Source organism: Myodes glareolus, chromosome 13, assembly GCF_982192425.1.
Source record: "Myodes glareolus chromosome 13, mMyoGla1.1, whole genome shotgun sequence".
Classification (NCBI taxonomy): domain Eukaryota; kingdom Metazoa; phylum Chordata; class Mammalia; order Rodentia; family Cricetidae; genus Myodes; species Myodes glareolus.
In genome coordinates this window covers 63,285,136-63,310,883 of record NC_142038.1, presented here as the reverse complement: position 1 = coordinate 63,310,883, position 25,748 = coordinate 63,285,136, and the positions used below count along the sequence as shown (strand labels likewise).

At 41.9% G+C, this 25,748-nt stretch overlaps 1 long non-coding RNA gene across 1 annotated transcript; it reads right to left on the bottom strand.

Annotated features, from left to right (window-relative positions):
- Positions 1 to 1,689: 1,689 nt before the first annotated feature.
- Positions 1,690 to 17,109, bottom strand: LOC146891809 (uncharacterized). The gene is made up of 3 exons (XR_014996956.2): positions 16,622 to 17,109; positions 3,544 to 3,976; positions 1,690 to 3,339 (listed from the first exon to the last, which is right to left on the bottom strand). It is a non-coding gene; the product is annotated as an uncharacterized LOC146891809 (long non-coding RNA).
- Between the last annotated feature and the right edge of the window lie 8,639 nt (positions 17,110 to 25,748).

Genomic DNA, 25,748 nt, shown 5'->3' with positions numbered 1-25,748 from the left:
CTGGAGTCTTCTTGTTTCCAAGGGCACCCACATGCATATTTACAGACTCACACGTGCCCAAGCATGTAAGATTAAACTATGGAACTTTTGCCCGTTCCCAAAAGGAAACCCAACCAATTAGATCTCAGATTTTTATTATGATTTTGGATTTCTGATTTTTAAGCAGTTCTAAAAATACTGAGCCGATGTAAGTGTCACAACCTGAGCTCCATTCCTGAAACCCAAGTAAAGGTAGAAGGGGAGGACCAGCTACACAGAGTCATCCTCTGACCTCCACACTGATGTCATGGTGTGTATGCATCCTCACACATATCAGACTTATTATCATAAGTAATAATTAATGAAGACTCTTAATAATAATAATGCTTAAAGGTAAAATTGCATGACTTAAACTATGTTTAATCATTGATAAGAATCCTTGTGGTTATGATACACTAATAAATATCCACCATTATCACTATATAGTAAACATGCAGATTGTGGCAATTTGAAAGAAAATGGCTCCCCCACCAGAGTGGCACTACTGGAAGGTATAGCTTTGGGGTGTGGCCTTGTTGGAGGAAGTGTGTCTCTGTGGAGGGAGGCTTTGAGGTCTCATACATGTTCAAGATACCACCCAGGATCTGAGACCACTTTCTTTTGCCTGCAAGATATAGAACTCTCAGCTATTCCTCCAGCACCGTGTCTGCCTGCAGGCCACCATATCCTGCCATGATGATAATGGTGAACATCCAAACTCCAAGTGAGTCACCACAATTAAATGTCGTCCTTTATAAGAGTTGACGTGGTCATGGTGTCTCTTCATAGCAATAGAAACCCTAAGATACAGATGTAGGGAGTAAGAGAAAGTGTCAAACCATAAGCTATCAATTATGCGTTACTATAGTCAACCATTTTGTGACCTATTTTCTATTTTTATAATATATTTATTTATTCTTTGAAAGTTTCAGGCATGCTGCCTTAGTTAGGGTTTCTGTTCTATGATGAGACACCATGACCAACAGCAAGCTGGGGAGGAAAGTGTTTATTTGGCTGACACTTTGACACTGTAGCCCATCATCAAAAGAAGTCAGACAGGGCAGGACCCTGGAGGCAGGAGCTGGTGCTGAGGCCATGGAGCAATGCTGCTTACTGGTTTGTGCCCCATGACTTGTTCAGTCTGCTTTCTTATAGACCACCAGCCTGGGGTGGCGTCACAGAAAATGCCCTGCAGCTGACTGTTATGAAGGCATTGTCTCAATTCCTCCTTTCAGATGATTCTAATTTATGTCAAACTGGCAAAAAACTAGCCAGTATACATGGATACAATGTATATTGATCATAGCCACCACTTCCCCCAGGACCCCAAATACATTATTAAGAAGTCATATGGAGTCAGGTGTGCTTGAAATCCCAGCCCTAGGGAGGTTGAGACAAGAGGATAAAGTATAAAGTTGTCACCAGTTACATAGCAAGTTCAAGGCAAGCCCTTTATAACAAACAACAAAAATGAAAAGAAGTTATCCGGGAAATGTGATTTTGAATGATACTGAGACAGTGTTGGGTACTCAGTGTAATGTCCCATGTTAAATTAAAAGCCAAACTGAAAACCAGCAATGCCAGGTAGTGCCCAAATCCTTTAGGTATTTGCTCTTACTGTTTCCCCTACTCTACAGTGTTGCACAATTAATAAAAACACGGAGACAAAAATTGGGGTTTAACCTGAAGGTCAGAAAAGCAAAGCAGCCAGACACTGGCTCTTATCTCTACCTCAGTCTGAAGTGGCAATACTGCCTCCAGGAATCTCAGAACGAGACTGAATCTGAGAGCTGTCTCCTCCCATTTTATAACCCTCTCTAGTTTGGGGATAAAGGGCGCACCCCACTACAACCTGGTTTCTCTGGCCAGCTAGTGTGACTACTGGGAATAAAGGTGTCTGTCATTGTACCTGGTCTATAAGGCTGGCCAGTGTGGCTGGTTTACTTTTCTGATCCTCAGGCAAGCTTTATTTATTAAAATACAAATGAAATGCCACCATACTACAGATGAGCCAACTGCATGTTAAAAAGTTTAATTTCCAATAGATACATTAGCTACATAAAAGAACTACTAATTAGTCCACCAAGATTTTAATCCTGGCCTAACTTCAAAACGCAGGTTGTTCATACCCTACTCTGCAGCTTGCCAAACAGAGAAAGATAAACAATTTTCAAACCAGTTAAGAGCTCTGCCTACAAAATATCTACCTCCCACCACCCCCCCCCACACCCAACTCCCACCATCTTCAGGCAGATAATTCCTGGTGGGGGATAGCAAGGAACAGATATACAGAATCTGGTCCTCTAGAGTAAACAAGATTTCAAATTTTAAAAAAGAGGTTAAAAAAAAACTCAGTAGCTCTCTTATATGAGACAACCATTTAATTAAAAATTACAACCCTCCTTTTGGCTTGTAATGTGGCATCATATAAACGAACTACATCCTAAACTAATTAGAACTCCAAGTTATATAAACATAACTTGGCAATTTGATTACTTACTAATTTGAATAAGGCATTGCAAAGGGCATGTGAAAACTCTACGCATAAATCAAGGGAATTTCTCCAATTCCAGTGAATCGAATTTTCAGGAGTTAAGCCACAGTTAAAAGTTAGTTTAGATGCCAATTAAGGGAGCTATAATTTCAACAACTTGCTGTGCCTGGAGTGAGATGGAATCAATCTAGGATCATTTCCTTTTCATCTGTGGCAGTAACTTATTTGTGTGATTATAAGCAAGGAACTGAAGAAATAAAGTATTAGAATCCAAGGAATAGAACACAAATCCATGGGCACGCTGATGTGAGTGGACACTAGGACCCCTCGGAAGTGTCACTGTGAGAAATGGGCACCATCACTCATACTGTCCTTTGTCATCTTCTTGGGGAGTCTTCGCTTCTCGTGTCTACAAAGTTCTTATTTTTTTAATCCAGTAGGCATGTAGTGCATACAAATTTCTCTTTTTCACTTACAGTACTTCTCAAGGCTGGCCTCGCACTGGTAACATGACAGTCTTTCACTCTTCCTGCCAAGCATGTGGTGTCTCAACACATGAGCACACCGTCATTTATTTACTTAGTCCCTACAGAAAACTAATGATTTTTTGCTGTGCAAACAATACAACAGCAACAGTCTAGAAGTTACTTCTACCAAGAGATATGCCAGTACATTAGCAGACAAAGTCCTTGGCACAAATCCTAAGTTTCCGTTCGGTTCAGAAGTCTGGTTATTTCATGGCGGAAGCTGCACACAGCCAACATTTCCATATGCTCCAGAGCAGTGATTCTCAAGCTGGGGGTCAAATGGCCCTTCACAGGGGTCGTCTAAAACCATCGGAAAACACAGATATTAACATTATGACTCATAACAGTAGCAAAATTACAGCTATAAAGTAGTAACGAAAGTAATGTTATAGTTGGGGTCACCACAACATGAAGAACTGTATTAAAGTGTCCCAGCATTAGGAAAACTGAGAACCATTGCTTTATAGCCTCTAAGTTGGAAGGGTTAATCTTCTTATGACTTACCCAAGGGACATGCTCAATCTCTCTTCTGTTGGGCTAAGTCTTCCCAATAACTTACTTCTATGCCAACTGCAGAGGCCTTCCTGGGGCCCTGTCTCTCCTGTTACTGCCCTCCTCTTCAGGGTGAGAGGCAGCTCCATCCTAGAACATGCTCCAGTGGTTTTGGAATTCTCTATGTGATCCCCAGCCCGGTTTCTGGACACATATGGTCTTCCTCCTTGGGTGTCAGGGCAAATAGGGCAGCATGGAAGGGCTGCAGGCTTGGTCCCCACAGGATACACATATGGTCCTTGCCTGATAGGACTAAACCATGGAGCAGTCTTGCGCCTCCATTTATACTGGCCTACTCCAGGCTCCCCAAATATTGGGATGGTTGTCATGATGTCCAGTATCCTATTCTCAGATTCCATGGAGCTTCCCGAGTGGAACCACTAGCCTAAAACCAGAAGAAACAAATAAAAAAAAAAACAAATCAAAACAAAAATGCCTCTTCCAAATTATACGTAACTTTACTTCTGCACCCCAGTTGTCAAAAATTTTGATTTGGCAAATTTAAAGCTTAAGCCTTGAGGGACAAACTGGAGATGTGAAGGAGTGGGGTGGGAGCAGGCTGGCTTTGCTTCAGCCTCTCTCCTGCCCAGACACAGGGAAACAAAGCTGATGTATCCCTGGCTTCGTCGTCTTGAGAAGAGAGCCTTCCTGTGCCATCCTCCTACAGCTGTATTTGTTCCTTGCATTCCACACTTAGTCACGCACAAGAATGCCAACCCTGGTGCCTAAACTTCACCTTGTCCTCTGGCTGGATCCATTACAACATACACATATTGCTTAATAAAGAAAGAATACTGCCGGGCTCTAAAATTAAATGGTGAATTGTAAACACATCCATCCTCTCTGCCAAGCTAAGACAAGAAAGAACATAAAACACTTCATTTGGGAATGCTTGAAGGTTCCCAGCGAAAGTCAAATGTCAATCCAGATTCTAAATAGCCTCTAAACTTTAAAATAATACCAAATTTGGCTTATTGCCTCTCAGATTGTTTAACCAAATGGAATAACCCATACTCGATTCCAGGTAAAATTAGCCTTTATTTAACCAATCTTTATTCATTCAAGCTTATTCTAATTAGTAAAGAGGTGTCGAGACAGTGATGGCTAGTCGAAGGAAAGAGACACGTGATCAAGCAAGCAGATGGCCCCTTACTGTTTAATGAACAGACAGTTTTTTATTTAGATTGACGACCCAAGTAGAGAAGGTATTTAGTTTCAGCTGTTCCCCTGAGAACTCTAGATGGCTGGACTCCAGTGATCTGTTCAGATTCAAGTCTTCCTTCTACCAGAAGTGGCTTCCATAATTCATGTTTCCATCAAGCAAACAGAGAGCAGATAGCCACACTCCTTCAGATGGCATGCTAACTTACTCTATTTCCGGCCTCAGGAAAGCAAAGTAGAAGAGGAAAAGCCCTTTCCGTCTCCAAAAGTCACTTCAAAAAGAAAAAAAAAAAAAGAGAGAGAGAGACCAAACACAAGTGTTCCTCATTTAATCATTTTCAATGAGTGACTTAAATAGATGTTCATAAAAATTTGTTGAAGTTAAATGACGAAAGAAGTGAAACTCAGGGCAGGGCCCAGAGGTGGACACAGGGCACTGGTGGGTGGTGCTTTCCTGTGCTTCTCAGTTTACAGCTTGGGCTGTCATGATCAGCTTTAAGGGCTTTCCCTAGAAAACTTCACAAATCAAAGGGTGCTTCTAAGTCTGACAACTATATGATGACTCCTACGAGCACACTAAGGCATGCACACACACACACATATGCATACATACACACACAGACACACACACACATACAGAGACGCACACACACATGCACACACACACATATGCATACATACACACACAGACACACACACACATACAGAGACGCACACACACATGCACACACACACATATGCATACATACACACACACAGACACACACACATACAGAGACGCACACACACATGCACACACACACATATGCATACATACACACACACAGACACACACACATACAGAGACGCACACACACATGCACATACACATGCACACACACACATACACACAGAGACACACACACATACAGAGACGCACACACACATGCACACACACACACATATGCATACATACACACACAGACACACACACATACAGAGACGCACACACACATGCACACACACACATATGCATACATACACACACACAGACACACACACATACAGAGACGCACACACACATGCACATACACATGCACACACACATACACACAGAGACACACACACATACAGAGACGCACACACACATGCACACACACACACATATGCATACATACACACACAGACACACACACATACAGAGACGCACACACACATGCACACACACACACATATGCATACATACACACACACACACACATACAGAGACGCACACACACATGCACATACACATGCACACACACACATACACACATAGACACATGCATACACACACAGAGACACACACATACACACAAAATATGCATTCAGACACATACGAAATATGAGTGTTGTAAAAAGGTTTTATTAAGTTGTAAGAGACCAGCATATAAAATAGGAAAAGATCTAAAAGAAATAGATGTTTCTAACAAACTAGATTAGATAGAATAAATATGTCTTTGCGTATTGTCTTTTTCACATAACATCTATGAAAACTAGGTGGAGAAATGTGAAAAGGGAGGGTGTTGCTCATTCTACCTGTTTTTCATGGAGTCACAACCCAAGAGCTATTTAAATAAATAGAAAAATTGTTAGGAGTTGTTTGGTTTAGGGTTGGGGTCTTGTTTGTTTGAGAGAGATAGTTTTACTCTGAAACCCAAACTGGCTTGAACCTCCCAATGCAGCCCAGGTTGGCCTCGAACTTTCAATCTTGCCTCAAATTACTACTCACTGGAGGAGAAAATGGTGGTTTTCCATGTTAATCTGAGGTTACTACCATAATCTATTGGGTTTGGTTTTGTTTTGTGTTTTCTTTCTCTAACTTAAAAAAATTACATATTCTAAAATTCAGACTTTACCAAATATGACTTTCCTCAGATTTACTATTTTGGAAAACAATTCTAAATTGGAGATTTAGATATTAAAACTTAGTCTTTTTTTCCAAATGCCTTTACAAATAGATCAACAAGAAAGGAAGGCACAGTTAAGAGGCAGGAGGCCACAGAAGGCTTTTGCTGTAGGCTTTGGTGTGAATGCTAACAATATCACAGCGGTTACTCCCCAAAGGAGGAATGTGATAGTGACTCTTGGGTAGAATCATTTGGGCTGGCCTAGATTAAGCTGAAGCTTAAAGTTTAGGCAGAGCAGCTTGGGCTGCAATGTCTTGTCTTCATTTTAAGAAATCAAGCTGTATTTGGTCTCCCAGCCACTTCGCCAGCTTCGGGTCAGTTGGAGCCCAACACTCAATTAACCACTAACAAAGGCAGCTGTAGTGCCGGCTGTAACTCGGCCTGTAAAGCCCGTGCTTAACACACATGATGGAACTTGAGCAGAACAATGAGCGTGTGTCTCCCAGAAGCTCCGATCCAATGGGCTGTGAGCTCTGTTCCTTTCGCAAAGGAATATTTTATTATTAAGCTCCCAGAAGTGGATCAGTACTACAGCAAATGAGTGGCTACAGAGGGTGGGCTATCTATGCAGCCCAGGCTGGCCTTGAACTCCTGATCTTCCAGCTTCAGTTGTTCCCCAATGCCGTGGTGATAGGTGTGAGCCACCCTGACTGGCCTTAGCTGGTTTATTTACAACTATTGTTATGTTGTTTTATTTAACCCTTTGAGTAAATGAGTCCCTTTACAGTCCCTTGAAGTCTATTTAGATCTTGCATCTGCTATCTTAATCTTTGTCCTTGACATTTTCTTGTGACTCCAGAACATAAAATTATAATATCACTGGTGATAACTATAGAACACTTGAAAGGAAAAAAAAGTCAGCTGTAAGTTGGCAGCTCCATGAGTCGCTGTTTTCTAAATCTGAACACAAATACTAAGACATATTTAAAGCTACGCCATGAGTTTCTGATCTCAGTGCAGGGCGAGGTAAACAAATTCTTCCTGCAAAGTCAGCTAAAATCGTGTGTGTGTGTGGTGTGTGGTGTGGTGTGGTGTGGTGTGTGTGTGTGTGTGTGTGTGCATACATATGTGATATGTATATATGACAAAAGGCAGACTGGCTATGGTCTTTAGATTCTAGAGAGAGACACAGTGGTGAGTTCTTAGTATTCATAAATATTAGGCTTGGAACCAAAAAAGCATCAACTCAGAAGTATCAATGAGACCAAACAAAAATAAATAAAGGAGGAGGAGAAGAAGAGCAAATATATTGGCAAAGAAGTTTTTTGCTGTTGTTTTGGATTGGGGAGGTGTTTGTTTGGGGGTTTGGTTTTGGTTTCAAGCACTCAAGAGACTGAGGCAGGAGTGTAATGATTGTTCTGTCTCTTTAAGAGACAAGCCACGCCCACTCCTCCCCTGTCTGCTGAGATAGGCTGATCTTCAGCTTCCAGCCTGAGTTCTCTCTCTTTTCCATCTTCAACTCAAAGAGGCAGCTTCCATCTCTCCCTTCTCTGTCTCTCTCTCTCTCTCTTCCCCTCTCCCTCCCTCTCTCTTCCCCTCTCTCTGCTCTTCTCTCCTTCTCCCTCTTCCCTTCCATAATCCATTAAATAAATATCCAACCTCACTCTGCATAGCATACCTATCTGTTTGTCTCTTGCCTTCTGCTGCCACATGGCTTGCTGCCCAGGACCACCCACCTTCGGAGACCTGCCACGGGACTGCCTGTTCTTGGGACCCGCTGCCCCCTGCCTGCCACATTGCCCGCTGCCTGCCACTGCCAGGGATCCTGCAGCATTTTTTTATTTTTCCATTACAAGGAGGATTGTACAAGGAGGTGATCACATTGTTCACCGGCCAGTCTGAGATACAGAGTTGGAGGCTAGCCTATGCTACATGACACTCTGTCTTAAATAACAGCAAAAAGGTTGCCCCAGTCCTGCCTACCACTGGACTGAAGGCAGAGAATCGGTAACTGCTACTACTTTACGAGCTGAAACTGTAACTGAGCCTTGGTGGCACACACCTTCGATCCCAGCACTCGGGAGGTAGAGTCAAGCAGATATCTGTGAGTTCAAGGTCAGTCTGGTCTACAAAGTGAATTCTAGGAAGCCAGTACCGTTTCAAGACAGTTCTTGAAAACTAAAGGGGGAAAAAATGAGTAGAAACTTTTCAAAATTTCCAGGGTGTAAGCAATTTCTGAAGCATGGATGCCATCAAGAGACTCAAAGTTTCCAAACAGGCACATCAGACAGCTTCTGCCAAAAGGTACTTGTCTAGGTGGGGAGACTGACCCCCGACTTCTAGTCGGCTGCATTCCCAGAAAGTTCCACAAAACAGCAACACATATCACAACACTCACATCTTGCGCTGCTTTTATGTGCATGTTTGCATTTGATCTAATCTTTGTGGACACAGGACAAGGGTACACACAACTTCTCTCTGCATTTTTGCAGCTTTCCATAAAGCCAGAGTTGAATAAATAAAGATAAAATCAAAACTAAACTAAAAAACAGAAGGAAAATTGTCTTTCCATCACTCCCTGTGTGAGCTGAAGTTCATTTAATTTACCCCCTTTGTGTCTTAGTCTTGACATCCACAAACATGAACTAACATGACACTCTCTGCCTCCTTGCAGGAAAAGTACGTAGAGTGCTACAGAAAAGGAATGGCTACCCTGTGGACGCTTGCTGGTCGTTCCTGTTGGCAGAACTGAGTAAAATCAAGGCTTCCTTAGGTCTGTAGCTATCTGCGTGGTCTAGACCAAGCATACACAGCCAATAAAACATTTTAAGCATACATAAGAAAACTCTGGGCTGCAAGATGAACAACAAAAGAACAAACATGGAAAATATCCAAGACAGACAGAGGCAGCTCCAGCATCTAACTTTAATCTGACCTGATCTTGAGAATCAAAATAGTACTTTCAAAGCACAAGGTGTTTACAACCCTGTGCTATTCATCAGATAGACAAAAAAACCCATATTAATATTTAGTAAGCAAAATGCCAGTTAAGAAGCCTTCCATGTTTTGAATGTGTATAACTAGACAAAACCAGAGGGACAGAAAGTCAAGAAATAAAGCACATGGCCTAGTAGCAGAGTGCTTGCTTGCCCAGCATGATGAGGCCCAAAGTTTAATCCTCAGTACTACCAGCAATGAATAAATATAAATAAATAATCACATGTATGTGGGGATGCAGCATATGGATAGGATGCTGATGTGGGACTCCCCTCTCTAGTCTCTATGCTGTGAATACCATTGGTGAATAAAGAAACTGTCTTGGCCTGTTGATATGGCAGAGTAGAGCTATAGGGGGTGGGGGAGGTAACACTGAATGCTGGGAGAAAGGAGGTGGAGTCAGAGAGAAGCCATGTAGCCCCACCGGAGACAGATGCTGGAACTTTACCCAGTAAGCCACAGCTTCATGGTGATACACAGATTAAGAGAAATGGGTTAAATTAAGATGTAAGAGTTAGCCAGAAATACGTTTAAGCTATTGGCCAACCAATATTGCAAATAATATGGTTTCTGTGTGATTACTTCAGTTCAGGGCATCCAGGAACAAACAAACGACCTCCTAATACAGGGTGTCACATAAAATTAATAGGGGAAAGATGAACTATTTGATAAGTAATACAGAACAAATTGGATAGTCATTTGGTGGAGGGGGGTAAATTTTAGATTCCCTGGGCGGCTTAGCTATCTATCACTGTGACAAAATACCTGAGGGAGAGAAAAGATTATTTGAGTTTATGGTTCTAGAAATCATGGTCCGCAGTCACTTGTTCATGGGGCCCTCGACGCATGGAGGGAGCAAAAACACGACAGCTATGCACACCGAGGAAGGCTGCTCATCCCGTGGAAGGAAGCTAGCTCAATCTTGTGCATAACAAAGGTCCCCGGCTCCTCGAACCCCAGTAAGCTATGAGTCGCTAGCTGGATTGATCTGATCATGACAACACAGTGTGAACGTTTATGGGGGGGATAAGAAGAAATGCCAGAGTTAAAACAGTGAGAGCGAGAAGCAAAGGCTTGCTCCTGGTGTAAGACAGCCAAACAGACTCGGTCAGAGGGCAGGAGGGCAGCAGGGCAGCAGGGCAGCAGGGCAGCAGGGCAGGAGGGCAGGAGGGCAGGGTGCTGATTCCCTGCAGCCACCCCGCCTTGAGGATCATGACTCGGGCACTGTGGTCCTTTCTGGTATTCTTACTTCTAAAGCATCTCCTGTGTCAGTCTTCACTGGAAAAGGCTTTTAATAAGAAAGAAGACCACTCTCACCCCACGGACAGAGCCCTAGAGATGAAGTAACCAATCACGATTTCAGAGACATGTTAGTAGCTGCAATAGAGTTAGCTCTCTGCCATCAAAAGTGGGAGCTGGTCATGTAGACGTAGAAAAAAAAAAAAAAAGAAGATTGCTGTATGCTATGCAGCTATCAGACCCTGCCAAGGCCAAAGAGCAGAAACACCGGCAAGGGCAGTGTGCCTGGTCACACTGGCGGGAACTCATGACCAACTAACCGCAGTCAGTGTCAAGAGCTAGCAAGGTGAGTCAGAGGTGGACAAAGGGATGCTTCAATCATCCCTAACTGAGTGACTGTGAACAACCAAAGCAATGGGACTCTGAGGCCTACCCATGCCACGTGATATGAAAGAAACACAAAATACAAGAAAAAGACACAGAAGGCACACAGCTGGCAGCGGGGAGCAAGGAGCGTCTGCAGGAGACAGATGTCTACCAAGAATCTGCTGGCTGCTACAACAGTACAGACACTCCGGTAGCTTGCACATATATGTACTGGTACACATATTCCAACATCTTGCACATGCATGTACTGTATGAGTGTTGTGCTTGCTCATTTGTTCACTCATTTTATTTATTATTTATTCTTTACAGGATGGAAACTTGGGATCTCATTTTAGATTAAATATTTAAGGGAAGAAGAGAATTACAGTCTCAAAACAAGATAGGCCTACAGAAATGAAAATCAATTTAAGGAGGCAATTATTTCTACAGAACATTAACCGAAATTACAAGATTAGGAATGGGGTGATTATAATGAGCAGTTATGGAAATCAAAAGTGATCATTGCCAAGACACTGAATGTTGCTTTCAGAGAGATTTTGAAAATATGAATTTTCAGACCTCTCCTGACTTCCTGACTCCCGCCTAAGCTTCCATAGGAAACTACTGACATCGAAACACTGGAAATGTGGGAAGAGACCACACACAGCTTTAAACTTTAAGGCTTTTTTCCTCAAGAGATGAAGGAGGGAAAGTTGATAGTGGACATTATTTTTATATTCTGCCTGCTAGAGGCCAGTCTGTTTCATTCTTCATAATCCCAACCCCGACTGAGAACCTCTTCTCCATAACCCCCACACTCTCAATCTACCGCACTCTCCTGTGTGTTAGGTTCTGTTGCTGCCTGTCTTGCCTGCTAATGGGTTTCTGGACAGGGCTCCTGGTCTTTTGTTTACTCTGATGTCAAAGAACTGAGTAGTATGTCTGGCTCCTTGGTGCTTAGTAAATTTTTTTAACTTAATAAAGTACCAAAATCCTAAAAGTTACAGCATATATTTTACATATCAAAGACTCTTTAAATATATAACAGCTTAATTTTGTCTGAATTTATTTTGTTTTCATATAGTCTGTCAATTAAATGCCATTTTACAAGGTGAGCATGGTGGCACATTCCTTAATCCCAGCACTTGGGAAGCAGAGGCAGGAGGATCTCAGTGAGTTAGAGGTCAGCCTGGTTTATATGTTGAGTTCCAGGACAGTCAGGACCACAGAGAAAACCTGCCTCAGAGAAAGAAAAAACAGTCAGGTTATGAAGCTAATAAGAGAAACTGAATGGGGAGGGCTTCGCTGTCATCCTTCACACGCATATCATGGCTTCTGGTTGGGAGTTTATATGGCAAAACAAAAAACCCAGGATAGCCAAAACAATCTTATACAATAAAGGAACTTCTGGAGGCATTACCATCCCTGACTTCAAACTCTATTACAGAGCAACAGTATTGAAAACAGCTTGGTATTGGCATAACAACAGAGAAGTCAACCTATGGAATTGAATAGAAGACCCGGATATTAACCCACAAACCTATGAACACCTGATTTTTGACAAGGGGGCTAAAGGTATACAATGGAAGAAGGAAAGCATCTTTAACAAATGGTGCTGGCATAACTGGATGTCAACCTGTAGAAGAATGAAAGTAGATCCATATCTATCACCAAGCACAAAACTCAAGTCCAAATGGATTAAAGACATCAACATTAATCTGACCACTTTGAACCTGATAAAAGAGAAAGTGGGAAGTAGTCTACAAGATATAGGCACAGGAGGCCACTTCCTAAGTAGAACCCTAGTAGCACAGACAATAAGAGAATCAATGAATAAATGGGACCTACTAAAACTGAGAAGCTTCTGTAAAGCAAAGGACACTGTCAGTAAGACAAAAAGGCTACCTTCGGACTGGGAGAAGATCTTCACCAACCCCTCATCAGACAAAGGTCTGATCTCCAAAATATACAAAGAACTCAAGAAACTATACACTAAAACTCTAATTAACCCAATTAAAAAATGGGGTGCTGAACTGAACAGAGAATTCACAACAGATGAACTTCGAATGGCCAAAAGGCACTTAAGGTCATGCTCAACCTCCTTAGAGATCAGGGAAATGCAAATCAAAACAACTTTGAGATACCATCCTACACCTGTCAGAATAGCCAAACTCAAAAATACCAATGATAGCCTATGCTGGAGAGGATGTGGAGTGAGGGGAACACTCATCCATTGTTGGTGGGAATGTAAACTTGTGCAGCCACTGTGGAAATCAGTGTGGCGGTTTCTCAGGAAGCTGGGAGTCAACCTCCCTCAGGACCCAGCAATTCCACTCTTGGGAATATACCCAAGAGATGCCCTATCATACTACAAAAGCATTTGTTCAACTATGTTCATAGCAGCACTATTTGTAATAGCCAGAACATGGAAGCAACCTAGGTGCCCCTCAATAGAAGAATGGTTAAAAAAGGTGTGGAACATATACACATTAGAGTTTTACTCAGCGGTAAAAAAACAATGACATCTTGAATTTTGCATGCAAATGGATGGAAATAGAAAACACTTTACTGAGTGAGGTAACCCAGACCCAAAAAGAGGAATTTGGTATGTACTCACTCATAAGTGGATTCTAACCATAGTTAAAGGTCTTTGAGCCTATAGTTCGTGATCCTAGAGAAGCTAAATAAGAAGGTGAACCTGAAGATAGTCATATAGTTATCCTCCTGGATATTGGAAGTAGACAAGATTGCCAGGCAAATTTGGGTGCACGGGGGGTGGGGGGTGGAAGTAAGGGGAGATGGTTAGAGAGAAGGGAGAGGGGGAGGATCGGGGACAGCTTGGGGGAATGGGATGGGGGGAGGGAGGAAGGATGGATATGAGAGCAGGGAAGTATATATCTCAATTAAGGGAGCCATTTTAGGGTTTGCAAGAGACTTGCAAGAACTTGGGTTCCCAGGCCCAAGGAGAGGTCCCCAGATTGTTCCCTGGGCAGCAGAGAAGAGGGTGCCTGAACTGGCCTTGGCCCATAACCATACTGATGAATATTTTGCATATCACCATAGAACCTTCATATGGCGATGGATGGAGATAGAGACAGAGACACATATTGGAACACTGGACTTAACTCCTTAGGTCCAAATGAGAAGCAGAAGGAGGGAGAACGTGAGCAAGAAAGGCAGGACCAGAGGGAGCCTTCATCCGACGATGGATGGCAACACAGACGGAGACCCACATTGGAGCACTGGACTGAGCCCCCAAGGTCCAAATGAGGAGCAGAAGGAGGGAGAACATGAAAAAGGAAATCAGGACTGCGAGGGGTGCATTCACCCTCTGATACAAGGGGATTGATCTAATGAGAGCTCACCAAGGCCAGCTGTACTGGGACTGAACGAGCATGTGATCAAACCGGAGTCTCTGAATGTGGCTGACATGGGGGCTGACTGAGAAGCCATTGATAATGGCACTGGGTCTTGTTTTGTCTGCATGTACTGGCTTTTTGGGATCCTAGTCTGTTTGGATGCTCACCTTCCTAGACCTGGAGGGAGAGGGGAGGAACTTGAACTTCCCACAGGGCAGAAAACCCTGACTACTCTTAGGACTGGAGAGGGAGGAGGAGAGGGAGTGGAGGGGAGAGGGAGTGGGGGGAATGGGAGGGTATGGGGAAGAGGGGAGGAAGTGGAAATTTTTATAAACAAATAAATAAATATTTTTTTAAAAAAAGAAGCAGAAATGGGGAGGGGAAGAAAAAACTGTAGTTAGAACATATTGGGGGGGTCTATTTTCAGTAGAATGTTTAAAAGAGTGTCACTGTAACATCATAAGGAAGTCTCCAAGGCTAGTTTTGTTTTTGTGACTCAAGCAGCTGTTTAAAAGCTAACTTTTCCCATCATCTCTGTATTCAAGTTATAAAAATTATTGCAGTTTATTTGATTCCTTCAAATGCTATATGCTTTTCCCCTTTTGATTTGAATATTGTGTGACGCCTGACACACACAAGAGAAATCTAAATTTCTGTGTCCAAAAGGTGTTATCTGTTAGTGGAAATGAGACACTTCATATACAGTAGGCTCTACCTGCAGTTCTGGAGCAGCCCTGTCTTGTGTAGCCAGGAGGTGGCAGCATGCTCCAGCAAAATGACACCAGATTGCTGTGAGCTGCCCCTAACTCGTGGCCACTGACAAGTAAGCTGAACAAAGAGCTTCTGGCTCCAACAGACTGTTGTCAAAGCAACTAGGATTAGGGATCTAGGAGTGGGTTCAACCAATCGACAGCCCAGAGCCACTGCTACTAACCTGTTTGCTAAGAATAGAAAGAAGAGGACCTCAGGGAGGGAAGAAAGGAAGGAGGAGTAGAGGGAGGGAAGGAAGAAGGGAGGGAGGGAGAAAGGAAGGGAGGGAAGGAGGGAGGGAAGAAGGAAGGACGGAAAAAGTTCAAAGAATTTGGAACCTCATACGTAATGATCTTTCAAGCCAATACACATGATTAATAATTGATCTGTTTTGAAGGATAACCCTTTACCTACTAACATAGGGTTAGTATGTTAGTACATACTGCTGATTGTAATGAAATCAAAAAGCTACAAAAACTAATGGGGATTTTAAGTTGGTTATCTTACTAATTCTGCAGATATGTAAGTCCTCCATTTTTGCCAAAGACTATCCCTGGAGGGGGGCTCTTCTGTTCAGACTGACAGTCAATATCCTCACACCATGGATCAAACCTATGTTTCTGACATGTAATAATGAGATGATAATTTTAGGCAAACAGATTTTAAAACAGATATACAACTAGTTGTCTATTTGATTGGGTTTGATGTGGCCAATAACAAAATGTATTAATATGTATACCTCCCTAATCTGTTTTATTCTGCCAGGCTGTCAGGTTTACCTACAAACCATTAGTTAATCAACTGAATTAGACCCTCAAGAGTTCCTGGCGTGCTTTTGAAACCATTTTTATTTGAGTGCTTCCTTTCTGTGTGGTCTCCTAGGAAACGGAAAGATGAGTTACTATTTAAAACACAAAACTAAACTGATGGCCTGCCGGCTTAGTCTTGTCTTCAGGAACAAAGAGCAAAAAGGTTCTAAAAGAGTCTCGGGGATGCCGGGACGGCTCAGTGGGTTGAGCACTCGCTGTTTTCCAAGAGGATCATTTGTTCAGTTCCCAGAACCAGCATCAGGCAACTCACAACCACCTGTAACCCCCGCTCCAGGGGATCTGATGCCCTGTTGGGCCTTCAAGGGCTTCCTGAACACTTGGTATAGATACACAGAGACACATAAATTAAAAATAAATACATAAATAAATAACATCTTGTTTTTAAAAACATTCTCCAGAGTGAAGGCAAAGAAATGGGTAGAGTGAAATGAGAGAAATAGGTAAAGAACGAACAACTCACCAAAGATCTTCATTACTCGCTCAGTTACGATGCAGTCAGCAGTGTCTACATTAATGCATGCAGTTGCATGTAGAAAGTATTTTTTTCTTCAAGGCTACTATCAAAAGAAAAAATATATCACATATCAATTCTGTTACCAGATTGCTGGAAGTTTATTTAATACTTACTTGAGACTATAAGGTAGTGATCCCTACATTTAGAAATATATCAAGCAATAAATAGAGTCTAAGCCAGGTTCTGGTCTGGTATTTCACATGAACCCTGAAGCCTTGGTGAAATGTCCCTGTCCACAGGTCAGCCAGTGCCCTACAGTGACCCAACCGCAGAAGTGCAGTTGCTTAGCCTCCCCCACCCAGTCTAGCGTATGGTTCACTAAGTTACTGAGTGCAGAGCTGCTGGCCTCCCCGCAAGTCTAGTTCATGGCTCACTAAGTCACTTGTTGGGTCCACAGGTGATATAGATATGAATAATTTGCATTGGTATAAATCTTGATTTATTGATGCAAGTTTAAGGCCAATTTTGTTATATGTATATGTATTTCTGATCTTGATTAAGGTATTGTGATTGTGTAGTTCATTTAAAAAATGTAGTGTATAATTAGGAAATATAGGTTGTTAATGGATAATCATCGATAACCGTCAAGCTTGTAGTCATGTTAGTTAGATTTTCTAGATATATAGAGATATAATTCAATTAAATATGCATTCTTCATATCTTTCAAAGATTGCAGAATATGGCATTTAAAATGTTTTAATAACTTAGGGCTTTTCATGACAATGAGACATGTCTGCTCCTGGCAGCACCAATCTACTTCAATCTGGGAAACAGGAAGCTCCCTCTGCCATTCCTGCCCAGATCACTGAAAGAGCAACATATGAGCTGACAGCTGAAAAAGGTACCAAGCCATATGGTTAACATAGATCAGAATAATGGGTTAATATAAGCTATAAGAGTTAACAAGAAGCCAGAGCTAAGGGTCAATCAGCATTATAATTTAAAAAAGCAACAACCAAAAAAACCCAAATATACTTCAAGAGGAAGATGGGCATTGAAGAGGCTCCTTATGGAGTTGGTTAGCCATTTGGGCAAGAAACTGCTCTTGCCTGAACTGTTGCATAAACTGGACATGAAGAACCTGCAGAGAGAGGACTGCTGAACTTGCCTAAAGATGAGATGGTCCTTTGGGATTCCTGATTCATGAAAGAGTCTATGACATTCTGCAGGATATAGAAGAACGTGATTGAAATGTCTTTAAATTTTCCTGCTTCATGGAAATGTCTGCTGGATACTGTGGGCCTGAAGGCCGAAGATGGATGCCCCAGTGGTACAAAAGAACTTTGGGTGACTGTATATGCAGCGAGATGTCTCTGTCATTTCTAGAGCTTTGGAAGTTGCTTACTTCCTATTCACTTAGGTAATATTATATCTTTCTGGAGTCTTTGATGGAGTTGAAGAATAGATAGATAGTTATAGTTTTCCTTTGTTATGCTAAAAGATAAAATAGATATAAATAATGTAACTGTAATTCTTGCTTGATAACTGTTTTGTTATATGTAATCTTACTGTATTAAAGTTAAAGCCTTCCTTTTTGTTTAAACAGAAAAGGGAAAATGGTGTAGGAGGTCCTTCTGTGTTTGTGTTGTTTTCAATGACTAATCAATAAAGAAACTGCTTGGCCTGATAGGACAGAACTTAGATAGGCAGAAAAGATCAAACTGTATTCTGGGAGGAAGAAAGCAGCAGATGGAGCCGAGCCGCCATAAAGCTGCCAGGTCAGACATGCTGAATCTTCCCGGCAAGCCACGACCTTGTGGTGACATACAGATTATTAGAAATGGGTTGAATCAAGATGTGAGAGTTAGTCAATAAGTAATTTAATTAGTACAATTTCTGTGTGGTTATTTCGGGGGTTAAGCTAGTCGGGTGGCAGGATGCAGCCCGCACCTTCTACAACATACAGGGGTCACACAAGGATGGGGGACAGACCACCAAAGTCTTGTAAACCAGGAGCAAACTTTATTCCATAAAAAAAATCTCCATAGGACACAAAAAGCTTATCAGCTATAGCTGAGACCACAGCCAGAGATGGGCTTGTTGTAAGCCTGTGGCCATGGGCTGTTTCCAAACTCCCCTTTTTATCGCAAGAAGCAAGTGTCAGGCATGAACAAAAGAATTTTTATAATCTCGAGGAAAAACTCAAATACAAATTGTTTCTTTTACAGTTTCCATTAACAGGGTTTTTCAGTTAAACTGGTATTTAGTCCATTGTTTCTCTCTGACACTTTCTGATGGTGTTTACCAAAGCTCTGCCCTCCCCTGACACTGCCAGTTTTGCATAGCAGGGAAGGGTATGAGAAAATGCACAACCAAAATGTCACATACATATTATCATTTAAAAGTTAACTCAGGGGGCTGGAGAGATGGCTCAGTGGTTAAGAGCATTGCCTGCTCTTCCAAAGGTCTTGAGTTCAATTCCCAGCAACCATATGGTGGCTCACAACCATCTGTAATGAGATCTGGTGCCCTCTCTGGCCTGCAGGCACACATGTAGGCAGATATTGTATGCATAATAAATGAATAAATATTAAAAAAAAAAGTTAACTCAGCTCATATCAGTTGCTGGTCATGAGTGGCCAGGGGGTTATCTAAAAGCTGACCCTCAGTTAGCAGAGGGACTCTCAATTTGCAGAGAGCCGCTTCAGCCTTGTAGACAGAGCTATGGGTTGTAAAACAAAGTAACCCACTGTTAATAGTCAATTCTAAAGCTGTTGAAAAAGCTGTTGACAGACTGCTCTCATTCTCCTAGGCTCACAACTTTATCTTTCTTTATTTCTACATTTCTATTTCTGGAACCTACATCTCTATATTCTTATTCTTAGACTCTTCATTCCTCCCTTGGATATGTAACTAGAATTGAATCTTTGATTCATTTTGACTATCTTAAAGTCCATGACTTGACCTTTTCTCGGCCTGTTTTGGAGACAGGAACAATGTATTCTCTTCTATAGCTGCTTCAAGCTGAAACAGGTCAAGGCCCAGAAAAGCTGAAAGGCTAGTCAAAGGTAAGGAGGGAATTTTGGCAATGGGGCACTTATTAGAAGATCCAGACCTAGCTGGAGACAAGCTGCATTCATATTGACTGGACTGATCCAAGGTAGTTTTTAGCAATTACAGAGCTCACAGGTTGAAGTCAGCAGCTGAAGCCTGGACATGTCTGTCAGCCAAGTAGAAACCTACTGAAACAGATATAGACTAAAGACAAAAATTAAAATTTAAGAATTTAAAGGAAAAATTATAATTGGAACTTTCAGGGAAGGGGCAAAGTCTCAAGACAGGAGAGGGAGAAAGACACCATCCTTAGGAATAGACAGATAGGGAATTTTAGGTTATACTTATCTGGAGTTCTTTTTAATCTGTGAGAAGTAGATTTAAGTCTCAGGACTTCCTTGGTTCTCTGAAGCTTACATAAATTTTTTTTAAGTTTATGAAAAGTTATATGTTTTAGATATATTAGCATCCCCTGTTTATAATCTGTACTGATATTTACATTGTAGAAATGGCAGTATACTTGTGCCAGAAATGAATCTGGTTGGAAACATTAACATTTTTTTTCAATATCCAAAAAGCTGTGAACTGTGACAGAAGTGTTCTGCACAATGAAAAGCATCTTCGAGGTCTATGGTTAGGAAACAATGAAAGGGAATTTGAAATCTTGAGCTCGCGGCTATGATGGTAGTGGTGGTCCTCTGCCAGAGTACATTAATAGCTTGTCAGAATTTTGCCCAATTAATGTTGAGACTATGAAATTTTGGAGTCTTAATAGAACTGTATCATAATGAGAGAAATCTGGAACATGTTTTATTTTTAAAACATCTCAAATCATTTTTTTCCTTATCAGCACTTAAGCCTCTTCATCCTCAGACCTTTATAATGTGCGTTTATACACCTTAAGTCACTTTCTTGTGCCCTGAACATTCTTATCCTCAGACTTTCATAACCTGCATATCTTAATAACTTGCATTTGCACACCTTAAAACACTTTCTTAGACCTTCAAAAAATCTTAGATCTTCACATCTTAAGCTTTGCATCTTAAAACACCTTTTCTTTAATTTGCCAGTAGGTACAGGTGGCTGACCACTGAGAGCAGTCACTGCAAGGTTCCTTTAAACAAAGGGATGTAAGAAGTTATACTGAAATCTGTTTTGCGAGTCTCTCTCTCTCTCTCTCTCTCTCTCTCTCTCTCTCTCTCTCTCTCTCTCTCAAGTTTGGTAGCGAGGTGACCTGTATCTAGGCCTAGTTTTGGTTCTACGTGAGTGAGACCTGTGACGGGAATTTTACAGGGAACTTAGAAAGCAGCTGAAGCCTTTAAGGTGGCAAAGCTATCATTGTCTAACAGCTCCAGAGTTCTGAGAAGAAGAACTTTTACCTGAGTCATTGATTTAAAAAAATGATAGAGACTTACTTGCTGGCTGCCCAGACAGCTACCCTGGGGTCCTCCACGGTTGGTGAGGGCAGGTTGTAGGGCAACATCCGTCTTCTGGTTGGCAAAGGTAGGCTTGCCAGGTGCCAGAAGATCCCACAGGCTTCTGTGAAGTAAGGGCTCCAAGGAGGACCAGCCAACCTTTTGACTTACGTGACTCAAGGCAGTCAATCTTCCAGGGTTCTCTTTTCTCCACCAGGGCCTTTGCAGCAGTTGAGTAAAAGGCAGGTTTGCTCAGTGGCTAGGGCTACCATTTTTGAGGCCAGTTTTGGGTAGAGATTCTTCTGTCCCAATCTATCTTCTTTGGATGAAATAGGGGAACTGTCTGGAGCTGGCATGTCTCTCTATTACGAAAAGCTTTGTAGTAAAACATCTTAAATGCTATTTTCTGCAGATCTCTGAGCATTTGAGAACTGTCTCTGTCTCTCCATTAGGTATATCTGAGCAGACACCTTTGCCACCAATTATTTGCCGTTAGCACACAGGGGACTAGGTAAGATTTATCCCTGCAATTAACCACATCAGTATTTAACATGACTATAACCAAAGAGCTTGAACATTTCTTTTTTTTAATATTTATTTATTTATTATGTATACACTATTCTGTCTGTGTGTATGCCTGCAGGCCAGAAGAGGGCACCAGACCCCATTACAGATGGTTGTGAGCCACCATATGGTTGCTGGGAATTGAACTCAGGACCTTTGGAAGAGCAGGCAATGCTCTTAATCTCTGAGCCATCTCTCCAGCCTCGAGCTTGAACATTTCTAAGATGACTCTTAACTTGTATCTCCTTACAGTCTATTATATGTTAGCAGCTTTCATAAGGCTAAGGCTTTATATTACATTCCTGTTAATAGTTAATCCTTAAACTGCTGAGAAGGCTGCTGACAGCCTGCTCTCATTCTCCTAGGCTCACAACTTTATATTTCTTTACGTCTACATTTCTAGTTCTGGAATCTACATTTCTGTCTTCTTATTCTTGGCCCCTTCACGCCAATAAACGGCAGCAGAACAGGCCAATGATTCGAAGGGTTCTTAATTCAAGCATCACTTCCATGTCAGTGGGGGACTTTAACCACTGCTCTCTTGTGTTTCTCAAGCATATTCTATCATTTGAGTCAAGAATGTCCTCAGAAACAGAGCAGGTTTCAAAGAGTCAATCCATCATGGTGGGGGCAGGCATGGCAGAGCAGCCTATAATAAGGCAAGAAACAGATGGACCTGGTCTCATCTTGTAAGGAACGCTAAGAGCCTGACATTTTTCCAGTGTTTCATCTTGTATACTCAGGAATCTGATGACCCACGGAAATGGATGCTACTGTTGCACACACAGCAACTATCTATCTATCTGTCTGTCTGTCTGTCTATCTATCTATCTATCTATCTATCTATCTATCTATCTATCGCACTTCTCTACCTTTCTCACATAATCTGAATTTCATGCACCCTTCCCAGAAGACCTGTGTCCTTCAGAAGAGGCTGGCTTCCCCACTCAGTGCTGGGGTGTAGTCCTTAATTGACATAAAGCTATCCCAGACGCCTTCCCTGTACCCATTGCCTAAGCACAAGCAATTACAGCAATTTCAACTAATGAGACACAAGGAGAAAATCTGATTAACAAGCAGGTCCCTTAGCCTTGAAACAGAGAAGAAAGCCGTGCACCCTTTTCCTGCTTCAGACACCATCTGTCTCCTGGACCTGCGAGCACCATGTGGGGGCCAGAAAAGGAAACCAGAACAGAGAACAACCCAGCGCAAAGATGGCAGACCTCAAATAGGCAGATGTCTGGAGACTTACCAGCCTTTGCCGGGACACTAAATCCATCAGCCCTGGGAACGGCTTCATGCATATAACTATGTAGGTCAAATGCAGAGGAGACTTCTACAGAAGGATACTTAGTAAGGTCCCACTGTAGCAACTGAAAACTTTACTGCAGATAATACAGCCTTGTCTTTCAGGGGTTCCATTCCTAAACAAAAGCTTCTCAGTATAAGAATATGCAATAGGTTTGAAGCAAAAATAACTGCTAAATTTTCCTCTTATGCTCAAGCTGCTGCTACAAGCCAAAGGAAGAACCTGTACCCTTTTCCATGAATCTAGTTCTCTATCAACAAAGTACAGCAGAGGTGATGTAATGCTGATTCCAGGTCTACGTTTTCCTTTCTCTTTCACTCTTGTGGAAGCCAGACACCATGTAAGTAAGAATGTTCAGGCTGACCATCATCCTAATGATGGGTGAGACTAAATGCATGTGACATTCTTGAGTGGAGAAGAGCAGGTTGCTCTAGCAGAAAGGTAGCACCAAGCCCAGGAGTGTAAGTGAAGTCACTAGACCATCCAATCCCAGTTCAAGCGCCAGATCTGACATCTCAAAGCAAGGCCCAGCAATCTCTGCTAAACACTGCTTGCATTCCTTGCCGTGGAACTGTGAGCAACAAAACATTTGCTGCAATATCTATGCCTTTAGAGTGGTATGTTATCCTGCAATAGACAACAAACACCAAGCAATATAATTCTGACAGAAAAATCACAAAGGGGATAAGAGATAGTTTATTTGGGAGCCAATTATGAGTGGTCATGGTCAGGGAACACAGATTTAGGCCACCCCAAAATTAGATGTTTCAATGTGGAAGCTGTTTCATGAAGTTTCTATAGTAACAGAAAAAGAAAGTAGTGAACATCAAGACACATTTTCAATAGATTGGTGGAGACACCAGAATCAGGTTATAGGCCAGAGGAGAAAGCTCAGCCATAGGCTTCAATTCTATTCTGAAGAGTCCAAATATAGGAATACAGAAATGTAGATTCCAGAAATAAGAATGTAGAAACAAAGAAATAGAAAGTTGTAAGCCTAGGAGAATGATAGCAGGCTGTCAGCAGCTTTCTCAGCAGCTTAAAGATTAACTATTAACAGTGGGTAACTTTGTTTTACAACCCATAGCTCTGCAAGGCTGAAGCACCCCTCTGCAAACTGAGAGATCCTCTGCTAACTGAGGGTCAGCTTTTAGATAACCCCTTTCACTCATGACCAGCAACTGATGTGAGCTGAGTTAACTTTTAAATGATGGGATGTACGTGACTATTTGGTTGTGCATTTTCCCACACCCTTCCCTGCTATGCAAAACTGGCTGTGTCAGGGGAGTGCTAGTAAACACCATCAGAAAGTGCCAGAGAGAAACAATGGGCTAAATACAAATACTAATTTAACTGAAAAACCCTGTTAATGGAAATAGGGGGAAAAAAGGCAATTTGTATCTGAGTTTTACCTCAAGTTTGTAAAAAATTCTTTTGTTCATGCCTAATGCTTGCTTCTTGCTATAAAAAGGGGAGTTTGGAAACAGCCCATTGCCACAGGCTTACAACAAGCCCATCTCTGGCTGTGGTCTCAGCTAGCTGATAAGTTTTTTGTGCCCCACAGAGAATTATTTTTTTAGTATTTTTTTCCTGGAATAAAGTTTGCTTCTGGTTTAATAGACTTTGGTGGTCTGTTCTCCATCTTTGTACAACCCCCGTGGACCCAACAGTCTGACAACACTTAGCTAAGTTAATATATTTCAATGGAAAAATCAGTACATTCCAAATATCTAATGGTCACAAAACTACTAGGTCCCACAGAAGAATAATAAATGGCTACTGAGGAGGCTAAAGATGGCCCAAGATCATTTGTCTCTGGACCTGCAACATCCCAAACTCTCCAAATCACTGAAGTTATGATCAGTTAATCAGTCTTGCAAAGGTCAATTCAGGTATAGCTTCTGTCTGGGAAGTTTTGTTCAAACTTATCTGTTTGCTATTTCTAAATTGCTATCATTTCACGATGCCTATGATTATTGAGTTTTTAATAGTTCTACCTACAGCCCAATGGACATTGTTTCCAATTATCTGATTTAAGTGTCAGCTCACAAAAGAGAATTTACTTGTTTCTACATTATCACCTTGTTACCCTTTTAACATTTTAAAAAATAACTACAAATAAATGGAAAACTATTTGTGAAAAATAACTGACGTCCTTAACATATACACGGCATTTCACAAAGTAGAGTACCCTAAGTTTTCAAAAGAGACAAGCTGGGGCTGGAGAAATGGCTCATCAGTTAAGAACATTTGCAGTCTTCCAGGGAAGCACAATCCATTCCCAGCACATGGAGGCTCACTTCACCTGAAACTCCAGTTCCAAGGGATCAACGCCCTCTCTGATCTCCGTGGGCACTGCACACACATGCCATATAAACAAAGACACACATGCACATACGTAAAAATAACAAAGGTAAATATTTTTAAAATGAGGACAGAAGAACCTGGAAAGATGGCTCAGAGGTGAGGAACACTTGGGGCTTTTGCGGAGAGCCAGGGTTGGGTTCCCAGTGCCTACATGCACAACCACTACCACTGCAGTCCCAGGGGCCTCGACTGGCCTCTGCCTGCAATGCATGGTATAAATAAGCGCGCAGGAAAATCATTTATAAGCATAAACAATAAACATTAAAAAAAAAAAAAGGAGGAAAACCCGACTTTGAAGACGTGTCTGGAAGCCCAGTCTGTCTGAACCAGACTGGAGCGCCCGAGGCACCGCAGCTTGACTTTGTGCAATAACTAGGGCTACAAAGGGGAGGGACGAGGCGTGGGACTGCTACTTCTTGTTGAT